The following is a 16,810-nucleotide window of genomic DNA, read 5'->3' on the forward strand; positions in this document are numbered from 1 at the left end:
TCCGGCCAAAAAAAACCCCAACAAAAAATACACACACACACCCCTTCCCCACCCCATGGCCAACAACATTCCCAGACCAAACGCCACTCCATCTCCCGCCACTATTTGGCCTGCGCTTCCCTTTAGGGACCCGTGCTGTCCCTCCGTGTCTCGCTCTCTCTCTCTGTCCCTCTCTCTCCTGTCCCCTCATCTGGTCCCCGCCTCCCTCCTCTCCCCCCCTCCGCTCCTCCGTCGCCCTCTTCTCTAAGTAGAACTGTCACATGCGTGGAGGGGCGGCGGCGCAGGCGGAGAGACCGCAGGTAATTCTGAAGGCGAAGAGCATTAGCGGCGGCGGGGCGGGGGTATTTTGGGAAGGGAAGGAAGAAAGGAAGGAGAGGAATGAGCAACAGAGAGAGCGACGCAACGAAGAGAACGAGTTGGGGACAAAGTCGGGAGGCTGCGCTCGACCCCTGACCCAACGTTCCCTCGGCCGTGAACCGCCGTGCCTCGGGTCCGGCAGGCGACGCTAAAGCCTCGCCCAGCCAGGCGTGATCACAGGCCAGCGTGCACGTGCGCACACACACATGCACACACACGCTTGTACATTAAGACACACACACGCACGCACGCACGCACACACACACGCACACACACACACACACACACACATGCAGGCAGCTAATCTTTGAAGTGCTTATGGGGGCGGTTGGGTTCATTAGCCAATAGGATCAGGGTAGTAAACCATTAGCTAGCTATGGCTGATTCCCATTGTGTAATGTGTTGCTGGGTTTTATAACATAGAGGCCCCGTTCCTCCATCTTTTTCTGCCCTCTCTCCATTCTTCCATCTTTTTCTGAGCTCTCTCTCTCGCTCTCTCTCTCTCTCTCTCTCTCTCTCTCTCTCTCTCTCACTCTCTCTCTCTCTCTCTCTCTCTCTCTCTCTCGCTCTCTCTCTCTCTCTCTCGCTCAGCGCCGTTCCGGAGCGTGCACAGAAGACGCCCCACAAATGTGCAGAAGCCCCGTCAACAAGTTTGCGTCAGCGAGGCAGACGGAGAATAGAGGGATCAGGTGATTCAGTATGTGGGTCAGACAGAGAGAGAGGGAGAGAGGGAGAGAGGGAGAGGGCAACAAGAATAAAAGCGCGGAGTGGAGGCAGTGCCAGTTGCCCTCAATAATTAATAAGTCCCTTTTCTTTCTCTGCATCCGTCCGTCCGTCCATCCATGCATCTGTGTCCCTTGCTTCACCACCAGCGGGGGAGACACACTCGAAAAAACAACCTAAAAAGACCCGGGGCGACGGACTTGCATCTATTCACAGACAGGGCGAGGGGCGAGTGGGATTTGCCAAAGGAGCAGAAAATCTCTCTATCGGCACAGGGAAATGAGGACTTTATTTATTTATTTGTCTTTTTTTCTCGGAGGGAGCGAGTGACTAGTATCCAGCCAGCTACAGCGGTCAGCAATGAGTCCGATTCCAGATTAGGATTAGACACGGACGTGGATGTGTTATCCTTTTGAAAATCCGCACACCGCCTTGCCCGGCCTTGACTAGTTAGAGTTGGTGCGGCCGCGAACAATAACAACCCCGCATTTGTGTGCGGGCACGTGCACTCACGCATGGGCGCATTTAAGGAATGATGCTGTGTACCCTGTATTTTTATTATATTTTTACAGCTGAAGTATCCTCATGTGATCTCAGAGAGAGAGAGAGAGAGAGAGAGAGAGAGAGAGAGAGAGAGAGAGAGAGAGAGAGAGTGAGAGGAATGAGCGTGCGAGAGGAGGGCGAATGAGGGAGGGAGGAGAAAGGGAGAGGGATGAAGAGGTCAGAGGGGTGAAAAGATAGACAAGGAGGGAGGGGAGAGAGAACTGGGGTTGGGTTCTCTCAGGGTCCGGAACACCCAAAGGCACACACACACGCGCCCGCACGCACGCACACACGCACGCACACACACACACACACAGTATGGTGATTCAGGATATCCTGCTGTGGGCATCAGCCTACGGAGAAACAGGAACAGTGACGCTGAAGAGTTTTATGGGATCAAATGTTTAAATGCATATTTATCAGTTATTTATATTTATATTAACACACACACACACACACACACACAAACACACACGCACATACACACACACACACACACACACACACACACACACACACACACACACACACACAAACTCAGATTTAATACAAACAGTGGCAGAGCGTTGATCAAAACAACAAGCTGTTATTGTGCTGTTATTACGACAGCAACAGCCAGCATATTTTAAAGCGTCTGACAAAAAGCCAACAGTTTTCGGTGACTCACAGCAGGGGCGGACGGGGTGGCCTGTCTTTCTTGCTTAATACCACAGCGAGAACTGTGAGACAGTCTGCACAGGACGAGAAAAAGACCCTAACTAAATAGAGAGGGGGAAAAGCACTTTTGAATCAAGCAAAAGCTATCAGTTGTCATTTGATCATTTTCGTTGATAAGGAAACGAAAAAACGAAACAACTCTCGGATACAAAATTATTTCATGGTCTCAAAAGGCATGTCCACGAGATGTTGTTTTCTTAAAATGAGAAGATGTGTAATACTTTGTGTGTTGAGCATCAAACGTCTGCGTGTGTAGTTTACTGTATATATATTTTTGTGCAAACTTGATCAATATCCTACTTTTGTCCAAATGCAAATTGTTGATAAAGAGGTTTATTATTGATTTATTTATTTATTTATTTATTTATTTAACCTGTGCTGTCAGCATTCTGGGCATACAACACAGATGATTTATATGCCATTGCATCTAGGACAGAGTAAGTCTGCAAGTGAAGCTCAAGTTCTCAATCAGCAATGCAACTCTTTATTAATTCTTTAATCATCAAGAACTGCTGCAATAACTCTGTCCTGTGGACGACCTGTAGAATGACAAGTTACACAGAACCACCACCAATCACCCTTTTTGGAGTACGATCTCTAGCATGTTCGGTCTTGAAACAACTAATCACTACTCCAAGAGGGGGAGAATCACCACGGGTGAGACAATTAAACATAGAACCACAGAATATGTACACGGAAAAACATAATCATCGGAAAACAACATGTATCGAAATATAACATCTTCCTGTCATAGTTATGGCAGTTAATGAGGAAGAAAAGGAGAGGGATGCAACCAGAAGGTGCCGGTGGTGTGCGCGTGCCTTTGATGACTTGAGAGATGCCTCTGTGTGTGTGTGTGTGTGTGTGTGTGTGTGTGTGTGTGTGTGTGTGTGTGTGTGTGTGTGTGTGTGTGTGTGAGAAGTGTCCACCGGTGAATGTACAGGACTTATTCCAATTGGTTCTGGTGTATAAGGTCGGTATTATGTGAGCAGCATATAGGGCCCTGAAGCCACCCCTGAGTCCCGCAACCATTCAGACACCTCACGGCTGCAGGAAAGCCCTGAGCACAATGCCCTGCAGCCACAGAAGACCCCCCGGCCCCAGAGAAGTTGGAAGCTGCGGAGCAATCCCCACAGCAGGCCCCGAGGAGCATAACCCAGTTCCAGGGATCACGGGGAGACCCCGTACCCCAGAGGCGCACACATACAACCCACCCTCAAGCTCAGGCCCAAAGCCAGGTCCCGCGCCAACAGACCGACCCCTGGCATCCGGGGCAACCGAAGCAGAGAAGCTGCACAGGCCAACAGTTGCCCCCCACACCCTAACCCACACCCACAACAGCAAGCGGCCTCCCCAGGGGGCCCCGGAGGGCACCCGGCAGCGCACTCCACAGCCCCAGAAGGTCGCAGCACACCAGAAACCACCAGGTGCAAGCCACCAGGACTAGAGCCCACAGGGGGCTCACCCAGCCAAGTGAGTCCAAGCATGTCAAACTCAAATCACTTGCATCCCTCCTGCCCCGCAGACCCTGGTCTGGTGCAGTGTTGTTCGGAGTAGGATTTGTGTGCAAGTGTATGTGTTCTAAGCTAATATGAGTGGAATTAAAATTTTGGTATGGACGAGGAGCACGTTGGGGCACGTTAGGCACGCCACATCCCCACCCACATAGCTTGCACCCCACCCCTAGGCCTATTGTGTGGTGTATGTGCTGAGTAGGAGTTTTGGCACTGGGAGAGAAAGGTGAAGTGCAACCAGATCAATGTACGGGTGCAGCAGGCCACAGAGTGGCCACGCAGACTCCCCCACCCCGCCGAACCAGACCACGCCATAACGCACCCATGTGCCGTACCCAGAGGCACCGAACCTAAAGCGACCAGCCACAGGCGCAGAGTGGCCCCCCATGCGCCTCTACTATGCTGGGCCCCTACACTCCCCCGTCGGGTCCCTGGTCAGCTCCCAGCCGCCGCACATGTGGACCACAGAACAGAGGGCAACAGACAGCCTGCCCCCCCCATCGATGAGCGCCCCGCGCACCGCGAGCACCAGGGGACAGGTACCCAGGCAGCCCGGTGCGGCGACAGGAGACCACATGGGGAGCCCCGTGCCGAGCACATGCGGCCAGGCTCAGGTCCCCGCCCCGGTTACAGGCCCAGACGGAACGCCTGACCAGCCACAGCACGACCCCCCCACAGATGCTTGCAAGCTTGTGGACGACAGTGCCCCAGTGCCCCGCCGACCACGGGGCCATGCTCTGAACCCACCCCCCGCCGCCAACCCGAGCCCCAAACCTGCAACCATGCCTCAAACCAACACACTGACACCCCCTGCATAGGAAAGTAGTGAAAGTAGTCATCTCTGGTATTAAGGGAACAGAGGAAGCAAATGTCATTATCCACAAAACCCATTTTGAACATTTTGCGTTGGGTGATATGAGCTCTGTGCAGAATCTTATATTGGTCATAGAAAAGGTGATGTTGCCAATAAGCTTCTACAGGTTGATATCGGCGGAAACAGCAAGGTCTTTTTCCCATTCCATGGTAGGTATAGATAAAGTCAATGTTGTTCGTCAATTTGATTTTAACTTTTAGAGACTGCTGAAGTTGAAGGAATTGAAGGAAGCTGTGGCCACAGATATTATACCTTTGAGTTAAGGTTTGGAAGGATATAAGCAAATTGTCTTCAAATGTGTTCCAGATGAGTAATTCCTTGTCTCTTATTGGTTGTGGATTGGAGATTGGAGTGGATTTTTTTGGAGATAGAGTGTGGCCACTGATTTTGAGGAATCTCCATCGGGCTGACAGAGTTGTTGCGATTAATGTTTTTTTAAAGCAATTATGTTTCCTTATTGATTCAGTAAGAAATGGGAAATCAGATATTGATGACTACTGACATTCTGTTTGTTCAATGTCTCACCATCCATGGCCCAATTCTTGATCTGGTTGTAACCATTTAATTATAAATTGGAGATGGTTTGGGGCTGCTAGGCCTCCACAGTCTTTGTTTTTCTGTCTTCTTCTTCTGTTCGTGTATCATCCTCAGATGTCCAACTCAGTGTCGTGCAGCCACGTCCTCATCTCTGGTCCCACTTGGAAGAGGCCGATCTCTGATGGTGGTTTGTACAGAGGACAGGTGGTGGTTATGTGTTCGGCCGTCTGCTCTGACTCGCCACATTCACTTGCTGCTCTGTCTGCCAAGCACCATCTCCCTGGTCCTGAATGCATATGTGCATACGTGATGGCTCAGCCGACGTCCAGGATGCCACCAGCCATGCACTGGTCGACAAGTCCTCTGGGATGGAACGGAACATCTGTTGTGCCACCTTGTTGTAGGGGTGGCGGGTCTTGAGTCTGTGTGGGGGCGCTGATTTAACGGTTTAATCAGGCAGGATATGCCAGGTGTATATTTGGGCTTTCCTGGCAAGGTTGATGGTAGCAGCCTCTCGTCGAAGTCTGACCGGGGAAATTCCTGAAAGGACTGGCAGGTAGGACACAGAGGTGGGCTTCAGGCAGCAGTTTCTGTCCGGAGACAGTTGTTGATCACGGTGTCGACCTTTTTGACATGTGGGCTCCTACACCAGGCTCGGGCACAGTGTTCAGCTGCAGAGAAGACCAGGGCTTGTGTAGAAATCCGGAGTGTCTTGGCAGAGGCCCCCCATCTTGTACCAGCAAGACGTCGGCTAAGCGAGGCCCTTGATGTCACCTTGGCCCTCACATCTTCTAGGTGTTGCTTGAAGGTTAGTGTCCTATCCAGGTGTACGCCAAGGTACCTTGGGGCTTGCTGGAACTCCAGAAGCTTGTTATCCCCAAACACATCCATGTTTTTGTGTAGTGTTGCTAGTTTAATTCTCGGTTTCTTGTATTTCCAATATAATTGATTGATTAGTGATTCTAGAGTATTAAACCAATATACGGTTGGTTGAACTGGGGTAATTGAAAATATATAGTTTATTTTTGGTAGTATATTCATTTTCACCGCTGCTATCCTTCCAATTTGTGAGAGGGGTAGATTGTTCCATCGAGTGAGGTCTTCTTCAATGGATTTAAGCTATGGAGTAAAGTTGCTTCTGTTATTTTTAGGTTTCTGGTATAGAGCCTTGTTTTTTATCTTTTGGTTATTAGTATGTTCATTGTAAATATCAATTATGAATAATTGTGCACGTCTAACAAAATTAAATTGCACAATTCCTCCTTAAAGACAAAATATATCAGTCAATCAATCAATCAATTATTTATGTTCAGCATTTTGTAGCTTAGGTAGATTTTGTTTTTCAAACTGGTGTGTCTCATTAACCTCTGACCTTGACTGGACCAAATTAAACAAAAATCTTTAAATGAACGTCAACTCCGAATCGAACGCAAACTAAACTCAAATTGCGTTTGAGTGGAACCACTGAATTTAAAATGACATTGGGTGAAAAACAAATCACACCCTCAAATCACCGGGGGAGGGGAGGAAGGAAGAGAGAGGAGATGAAGTGAGGAAAGACAAGAGAAGGCAACAAGAGAGGAGTCAGCCACTGGGGGTTTGAGGGCAGAAATTAGTAAGGAAGGGAGAGAAAGAGGGACAGAGAGAAAGAGATAGAGAGAGAGAGAGGGGGAGAGAGAGAGAGAGAGAGAGAGAGAGGGGAAGAGAGAGATTGGGAGGGAGGGAGGGAGGGAGGGAGGGAGAAGGAGGGAGGGAGAAGCCGGCTGCTCAGAGCGGACACTAGGGCCAAACAATGGAGGGCTTGTGGGCATGGGATTCCCCTAGATTCCCCTCTGCGACCGCCCCGGGAAGACCAAGCCCCGGGCCATGCACGCACACACACACACACACACACACACACACACACACACACACTGTACGTCTATACATAGCCAGAAACATCCGCCGATGGACAAATAGCTTGATTGTCTCAAACTGACCACATGACATCGGGGTGAAGTATTCTTAACTTGACTCATTAAATTATCACATTACCTTTAAACTTTGTATTTATCATTAAATTTTCAATGTTGTTGTTTTGGGTTAGTTGTGCCCCTGTGTGTTATTTGTGCTTCCATGTCTCTTCTCTGAGTGTAAAAATCCCTCCGAATGAAGATAGTTAAAAAATGTCGGTTTCCATGGGAACCGCACGGCACGCTTTGACACCTACTTTTAGAGACTTGCTGTTGTGCGTATTTGTGTAATTACCAGTCCGGTAATTCAGTATGTATACCCACACATCTCTGCTATCACTTACAAGCTGATCTCATCTGTGTGTGTGTGTGTGTGTGTGTGTGTGTGTGTAATACTTTAATTGCATTGACTCACACATAGACACACACCCATTGCACACACGCACACACACATATGCACACACACACACGCACACACACACACACACACACACACACACACACACACACTCCACATTGTGTGTGTGTCTGTGTGTGTGTGTCTGTGTGTGTGTGTGTGTGTGTGTGTGTGTTTGCCCTTTGCGTGAGAAGAGAAAGAGATCAAGTTAAATTTGGTAATTAAACTTGATGGGTATGAGGATATGCACGCGCGCGCACACACAAACACGATCACACATACACACACATAATGTAATAAATTTGCAGGGACAGTTGTCCCCCATTACCCTGAGAAATGACTGTTGGTGTGCATGTTGGAGATTATGCATGTCTAACAGTGTGTATTCTCACACACTCACCACAGTTTTTTCCTCCGTATCTGTGTGTGTGCGTCTGTGTTCCCTTCCGAAGACTATCTCTGTTTTATTTCTCCTCACGCTCTCGATTATTCTCTCACCCTCACCTATCTGCAGAGGGGTATTTCCCAGGAAACCCGAGAGCAATGCTTCCGCTCTCTTCTCCCTTTACCTCCTCTACCTCTGCCTCCTTTACGTCCATCCTCCCCTGTTCTCCAGTTCCTATTTTAGGCAATAGGAAAAAAACACACACACACACACACACACACACACACACACACACACACGCACACGCACACGCACACGCACACACGCACACACGCACAGATGCACACATGCACACAGGCTGGAGGGCGAGACCAAAACAAGCCAAACCCTTAAGGGCATTTCTCAATTGAAGAATTTTAACATCAATATATATTTTTTTCTACAATGATCCAGCTAATGCAATGGAAGTTGAATTACTTAGAATACTGTGGGGGTCTCTGCCCACCGGGAACGGTTTAGAGAGGGAGACGGAGCCTCTTTGGCCTTGGTGCGCCAACATGGCGGTGCTTAATCATACCCCTTTGTCCGCCACAAATACATGTATTTGTTTTAGGGCCGTAGTGTCCTCCATATTGAGTTATTCAATAAAATATGATCTGAACGTTAACCCTCTTTCATCCTATCTTCGTGATGGTTCTGCCATCTTCTAATCTCCTTGTCATCTCTTTAAAGCAGTACTATGTAACTTTTGGTATTCGGGATTTGGCACCCCTACAGTTTGTGAGTGCAATTGCACTTTAACGCCACTGTGTAAAACTGTCCGTCCGGTGTCAGCAAAGATTTTTATTTGAACCTTATCGGTCTCATTTCAATTACAGTCTTTGTTATAAACACAAATATGTATACCAAGGTTACAGCGCCCCTTGCAAGGACCTCACCGCTTCCCGGGATTTAGGAATTTTGCCCCTTGCTGGGGTTTTGCCCCTCGCTAACCCATGACTGATTGGATCGATGGGATATCCACAAGCAGGGTGGAAGTACACAACCACACAGCAAGTACGACCATGGGCTATAAATACACAGGTCACACGGTCACATACAAATGCCCCCGGCTGTGGCCCACATTTGGCACGCTATGTCATGTAACATGTTGCATGACATAGTTCACTTGACGTGCAACCCTGATGCACTGTGCTTACTGTGTCCCCGCCTGGGAACTCATCATCGTTAAGTCAAGTATGAACTGCATTAAAAGACCTTGTAAAGTAAAATCTTGTTAAAATGTTTACAACTCATGGTCCTACGCATGAATTACAAAAGTGCACTTGTGTTGTAAATAACGTCATCACGTTTTTCAAAATTGGACTATTCTCCACCACTGTCACAACTGTATACACCATTGCATATATTTTTACTGTTCATAGCCACTCTGCTTGTTACCCTGTGTACATGCATATACATACATATATAGAACATATATTCATGCATACTGTATATGCACAAATTACACTAAATTGTCGATACAGGGTTAGGGTTAGGGTTAGGGTTAGGGTTAGGGTTAGGGTTAGGGTTAGGTTTCTTTTATTTTTTTGTTCTATTTACATTTTTATTGTATATTGCCATTGTATTCTATTTCAGTTTCTTCGTGTTTTTTAATATTGCCAGTGCTTCATTATTATATAAATGTATTACTTCATTGTTATCGCCTCTGTTTTTGTGCCCATTCAGGAATTTAAAAAACTATGATCGATAATACTACAGATTTCCTAGTTGCTGAGTATTGTTTGCCTTGCTTCTTCCTGATTTATATTTTCACCAGCACTGCTCGGTCTTCGATGTTTCTGCATCGGAAAATGTGTGTGTGTGTGTGTGTGTGTGTGTGTGTGTGTGTGTGTGTGTGTGTGTGTTTGAACGCTGCACGTACCTATCTGTTCAATCTAATGATATGGCCAATGCCAAGGTCTGTGTGATTATTTATGTATTCATTATGTGATACTCTTAAATGTTCTGATGGAGATGTCACCAAACTGGTACTACAGGTCCCCATGCCAAACTACGGACACAGGTCGCAGCGGCAGCAGAATACATTTTAATTAATTTACCTCATTTACTAACCCCATGATTTTTTTCCCCTAGCAAGGCGGACTGAATGCACATGGCTCTTCACCTTTCTAACTGTGCATCACCCTATTTAATCGCATTATTTCCACCAGACTATTTTTCCAGTGGAAATCACACATGTTAAATTGACGTGTTCCACGATATTTCCAAAGCAACTCACTGGTGAAGCCTTTGCTGAGCTTCAATAACTCAATAACCGTCCAGTCGGGAGCTAGCGCAAAACTCTCAGCGCTTCATCAGTGCTGACAGTAGCTCTGATAGATTATTCATGTGACACAGATATTACCATGCTTGGGCGGGGCGCAGGTCTCAAAAAAACACAAGATGGGATCCTTCACAGTGACATGCTGCACATTACTGAAAAGGCTGAGTTGAGGTAAAAACATAAAGGTAAATGGCGCCACCGGGCAGGGAAGGGTCACCGTCTATATTAAGATCCAATATGTAGAGTTCGTTTTGAAAAATAGTTTTGAAAGGGTAATGAGAAAAATGCTGAATTTATGAGTTATATCGTTGCTAACTGCAAATTAAAGTGGTGAAATAAATTAAACATGAGCGAGCACATAAAAGAGTCATATTTAAAGATAACAAGCTCGACGTGAAATATGCAGCGCAGTGCATGCCTATGGAGCAGCGCTCACCTTGCGTGTTCATTCCGTGCCCTCGGGTCATGCGTGAAGTCAATCGTACAGTTGCCTACACGCCTCCATACATCGCTGATTTAAACCTCACATCGGTATGTGTGTGTGTGTGTGTGTGTGTGTGTGTGTGTGTGTGTGTGTGTGTGTGTACGTGTATGTTTATGTGTGTACGTGTATGTTTATGTGTGTGTGTGTGTGTGTGTGTGCGTGTGTGTGTGTGTGTGTGTGTTTCGATATCTGCGACGCTGTACCCTGTCCAGATCTCTCTCTCTCTCTCACTCTCTCTCTTTTTCTCTCTCTCTCTCTCTCTCTGGTTCTCTGTAAAGTTTAACCTACTTAGAGCACAGCTGGCTGATGAATAATGAAGGACAGTCACTATCTGTGTCTCCATCACCAGGATATCGTCTTTGATCTCTCCCTTACCATCTCTCTTCTCTCCTCTCCTCTCGTTCGTTTTTCTCCGCACTCCCCCCTTGTCTCGGCTCCCCCTTCCATTCTCTCCTCTCCTCTGAACTTCTCTCCCGCGCTGCCGCTCTCCCTCCACCCATCCTCCTTTCTCGCTTCTTACTCTCTCACTCGCCCGCTTTCTCACCCTCTTTTGCCTCTTTTCTTTCTTTCTGCTTTCCCCACACTTTCACCCCTTTTCTCCCCTCTTCTCTTGCCGCTCTCCATTTCGACAGTCCGTTTCCTCTGTCACCCACGCCGGTCTCCCCTCTGTCTCTCTCCTCCCTCTCTTCTCTCCTCCTCTATCCCTCTCTTCCCCCCTCACTGTGTTATAGTGATTAAATGTGACATTGAGCACTTAAGGCCTGTGACCACGTGAGCCTCACACACGTGCGCACGCACACCCACACCCACACACACACCCACACACACACACACACACACACACACACAACCACACACACACACTTTTGAGAGAGAGATAATAAAAGAACAGAAGCTACTTGTCATTGGTCCTCATCCTTGTACATCTGAGGGAGTATAGTGCAAAAGAATATACAGCGCTACTGTTCATCCCACCCTTCATTTTTCTTTACCTGTCTTCTTTCCTGGTCCGGGTCTGGGTCCGGGTTTTTGTGGCTGAATCTGGGATCCAGTCCATGGCAGGGTCACGCACATCAACACCATTCACACCTATGGGAGGGTTAGAGTTCAATTAGCAAAGTTTACAAATAGCCAAATATTGGTTCAAAAATCCACATAAGTAAAATAAAATACACTTGAAGGGGTTCACCTTCTAAATTTAACACCAGATGGGGTTACAAAATACTTCCAGCAATCTTAAAGATTCAACCTTATCATTGCATCTCTCTTTGTTTATTTATTTATCTAATTTATTCATATTGGATGTCCATCTTTGTCTTCTTATTGACAACAGGGCTTAACCAAACACACATTTAGCCTTTAAATTTACAGTTACAATTTTAATTAAATTTAATTTAATTCAGTTGTATTTTAATTTATTTAAAATTGTATTTATTAATTTATTTTTCATTATAAGTGGTTTCACTTATTTATTTTTCTCTTTTCTTATTGCCTTAGAGTAATTGTGTTATACGCTGATGTCTGGGTGGGAAGTGGGAGAAAAAAGCGGGCGTGGCTCTCCAACACGCTGCTCTAGTTGTGGCTCTTTGGTACGTGCCTGTGCTACTAGTAGAAATGCAGCAAAAACTAAACTGAACACAGGCAGGGTTGCCAGGTCCCCATAACAAACCCAGTCACCCCCCAACCCGTGCACAAAAAAAAAAACGACCCGCTTCAACACAAGTAGCCCAATCTTGCTGGAAAACTGCAGACCTGGCAACTCTGAATGCGGGCTTGTGTTTGTTTGCTCTTTGCTGATATGACCCTTGATTCAAACATGAACTTTGTGATAACTGGCTTCACTAACATCATTGGCTCTAGTTTTCTATTGGCTCCAATAAAGGTGTTCAGGGGAAATGTATTGGTAAGTTAGTATTTTGTTACATTACACCACTGAAAATGTCCCACGTCTTTTAAATGGGGGGGGGGGGGGATCTTGGATTGAATCAGGTTTGATTTAGGGGTCTGAGGCAAAAAAAGTAAATGAAAAAGTTAATGCTGCTATGACAGAAAGGTGTCAGAACACACAGTGCATCACAGCTTGCTGCGTATGGGGACCGGTCAGAGTGTCCATGCTGACCCCTGTCCACCACCGAAAGCACCTACAATGGACATGTGAGCGTCAGAACTGGACCATGGAGCAATGGAAGGAGGTGGCCTGGTCTGATGAATCACGTTTTCTTCTACATCATGTGGAGGCCCCACCTCACAACTCACAGGACTTAAAGGATCTGCTGCTCACGTCCTGATGCCAGACACCTTCAGAGGTCTTGTGGAGTCCATGCCTCGACGGGTCAGAGCTATTTTGGCCGCACGAGGGGGAGCCGGACAATCTGAGTGGTTATTAGTGGTCTTTTAATGTTGTAGCTGATCGGTGTATCTCTTCCCACTTTCCCACTCTCACACTTTTTAATCCCATTCCCACCTCCTCCCCAAGTTGGCACTTATAGTCTCTCATCTCCCACCTTCACCCTGCCACCCGACCTTTTCAAGCTCCCATCGCCACCTCTCCAAATGGGGTTAGTTTCTCCTCTGGACACCTTTGAGGTCATACATTGAAATTGAACTGTTGGTTTTTACAAACATCCAACAATTTAAAGGTTCTACACTTTTTTTGTACAACCTGATTTGACTCTTTGTCAACCATCTCATGCAGTCTGGTTATGTTAATATAAGCAAAAAGATTTCTTAATATAACCAAAAGTTGATGCGTGATTGCCAACTTGATAACCATTTAGAAAAGTTGTGTCTAGGGCCCTAATCTTTCATGGATGATGCCGTGCGGTTGTCTCCAGTTTATACTGGAGAAAACACAATGTCAAGCTTTCTCAAAGAAAAGTTCAGAGTTTAAAGCGCAATTTACCAATGTAGAAATACGAGAAACGGCGAGGGGAGAAAGTCTCCCCGTGGAGTGGATCGAATCAAGTGCCGACAGACCACATCTGGAAACCGGTTGCAGCCAGTTACTTGCAGGCAAGTATTATGTGTGATTTGGGTTTGCCGTGAATTGTGTTTGAATGCCCTCCGCCGAATGGATCTGACCCCCATTCACTTGCATTACGGTTTGTTGAAACTCCCGGGAGAAGCCCTCTCAATTCCTCGAGAGGGTTAGAATAACACCAGGAATATCTGGGTAAACATCAAGAATTCTGAGCTCCCCTCCTCCCCCGCTCTCCCCCTCCCCATCTACACCTCCCTCTCTCCGCCCCTTCCTGGCTAACTCCTGCCTTCCTTTGCCGCATTCCTTCACTGGCTGTGAGCTCCAGTGACCTGGATCTCTTCTTAAGCGAGGGTGAGGTGTCTGACCTGCCTCCCCACCACGCCTCGTCTATCTGCCGCTCCCTGTTTTGGTTTTTAACCCTCTCTTGTCGCCGCTGCCCCCACCCATTTGTGCGATTTCTCGTCTGTCTGTCTCAGACGAGATTATTTTGTAAACCTCTGCCTCAGAGGTCATTAGTCAGTGGGAAAGAAGAGCAGGCCTCGTGTTCTCTCTTGAGTCTTTTGAGTCTTGAATTTGGGAGTCCTGGATTAGGATTAGTTGAGAGCCGGTTTTTAGAATCTCCCAAAAATAACATTATTCCAAAAAATTTTGGAATTTTTATTTTACAAAATGGCTCAAATTAGTGTAATAAGTATAACATTACTGATTAAGCATTTTATCTGCCCATCTAACTGTCCATCTGTACGTCTGTCTGTCTGTCTGTCTGACTGTCTGCCTGATTGTATGGCTCATTGCATGAGCTCATTCACTCAGATTAACATGCCCTTTTTAGGTGTGTGTGTGTGTGTGTGTGTGTGTGTGTGTGTGTGTGTGTGTGTGTGTGTGTGTGTGTGTCTGTGCGTTGTGTGTCAGACACCAGTTGTTGATTTAATCCAGTGCCGCTTAGTTCAGTGCTTTAGGTTTGTTTGGGCTGCTGCACGTGCATGCGCGTGTGTTTGTGCGTGTGTGTGTGTGTGTGTGTGTGTGTGTGTGTGTGTGTGTGCGTGTGTGTGAATTGGCTTTGGGCCATATTGTTCGGGGTTTCCCTTGCTGGATAAACAGTATACCGATGAAGACAATAGCTGCAACATGCACACACAAACACACACACACACACACACACAGAATCAGACACACTCCTTCGCGGCAGCAGAGATGATCTATCCTCTCCGCTGTCATTGGTCCTGCCCCAGAACGCATTTCCACATGCTAATGGAATGCGTCTGATACAATGGCGCTATGTTTCGGCCGATGTAATGATTGGTCAATTATGGAGTGAGGGAGAAAATGAACGGTCAGCAGGTCTGAATGCGACCGTGTGTTCATCATCACAATGGACACACACAGCACCCCTCACCTCCACGTCTTCTGTGTGTGTGTCTCTCTCTCTATCCGTCCCATCCCTCAGTTCACCCATCCTCTTCTGGGGGGAACCAATGGTGATGCTTTCAAGTGAAAAATGGAAAGGCCGTCATTGCAGTTACCTACAGTAATATTGTGTATAACAAATGTGGCATAAATACACACACACACACACACACACACACACACACACACACACACACACTGTTGTGCGTACGTGTGTGTGTGGGTGTGTGTGTGTATCTACGCCACATTTGTTGCCTGAAATCACCCAGCTCAATGGACCGGTGCCAAATATCATCATTGTTGAGAACAATGGATTAGTTCACACAGAAAATGTACATACAAATTCACATGTTCATATATTCTCAACCCGATAAGAAAAACAATAGGTTTGACACTTACTATATCTTTCACCCACTATTTATGAAGAGAAATGTGCGTCAGAGAAATGTGCATGAAAATGTGCATGTGTCTGTTTGTGTGTGTGAGACAGTGACAGCGAGTATGTGTGTGCACATGGTTTAAAAATGGCCACAGAATAGCTGGATTCCTACCAGCATTATGAGGACACGTTAAGTGTTTAGTGTCCACACATGTACAAGCTCACAGACACACACACACACAAGCACGCAGACACACACACACACACACAGCAACGGAAACCATTTGAGGTGCGAGCATGCGTGTGTCCTTCACACCTCGACCCCCCCACCGACGCACACACACACACACACACTCCCACTCACACACACACCCAACCAACCCGTCTCCCGGTATTGATTAGCTGCTGTTTAAAATATGAGCGGGGTAGCGCGGAAGGACCACCCATCACATTCATCGCGGCCCTGTTAATTGATGTACGACGTTAAATCTATATTGACGGAGGGGGGGGGGGGGGGGGGGGGGTGCGGATGGAGAGAGGTGTGAGGGATGGAGAAGCGGAGATAGGGAGAGAATGGCGATTGTCATAATATGTACGTTTGCACGGACACATCAATCACAATAAGCTGAATAACCAGCACAAGGTAAATAAAGCAGCCAACCAACCCAGACCTTATTTTACATCAGAACTTTAGCGTCTTCAGACACTTCAGTGTCTTTTTGCCCGTCCCCAGCGTGAGTTAAAAGATGGCCTCATTAGTTATGAAGGAATGAGGAAGCCGGGGGTTTAACTTTGATTGAAGTGCTGATACAAAGCGTATACAAATTCTGACGGAGCTGCGCTTAAGTAATATTCAGCTCTTCATTTACCCAATTCGTACACAAGCTTTTTTTTTTTTTTTTTTTTTTTAAGTAAATGTTCAGAAAGGGCCTTCCCCATATGTCTGGGTCGGTCTGTCTCCAGATACCGGCCACAGACTGTCTCGCTGTGTCTGTAAAAAAAAAATGCTTCTTATATCACGTTTTGGATTTTTCTGTGTTTTTTGATTTTATTTGGTTTTTAGCTGCAGTGTCTAATTCTACTGTATAGTAACTCTCCTCCAGATATGTCAAATATCTCAACGTCTTACTCTCACGTCTTCTATCTGAAGTTCATCTTTCTGCTTCAGTGTTTATTTCATAAGTTATTGTGTAGGACCGTATAGGACATTTTTATTTTTTATTTTTGGTCTTTTT

Source organism: Zeus faber (genome assembly GCF_960531495.2).
Source record: "Zeus faber genome assembly, chromosome: 11".
Lineage (NCBI taxonomy): Eukaryota > Metazoa > Chordata > Actinopteri > Zeiformes > Zeidae > Zeus > Zeus faber.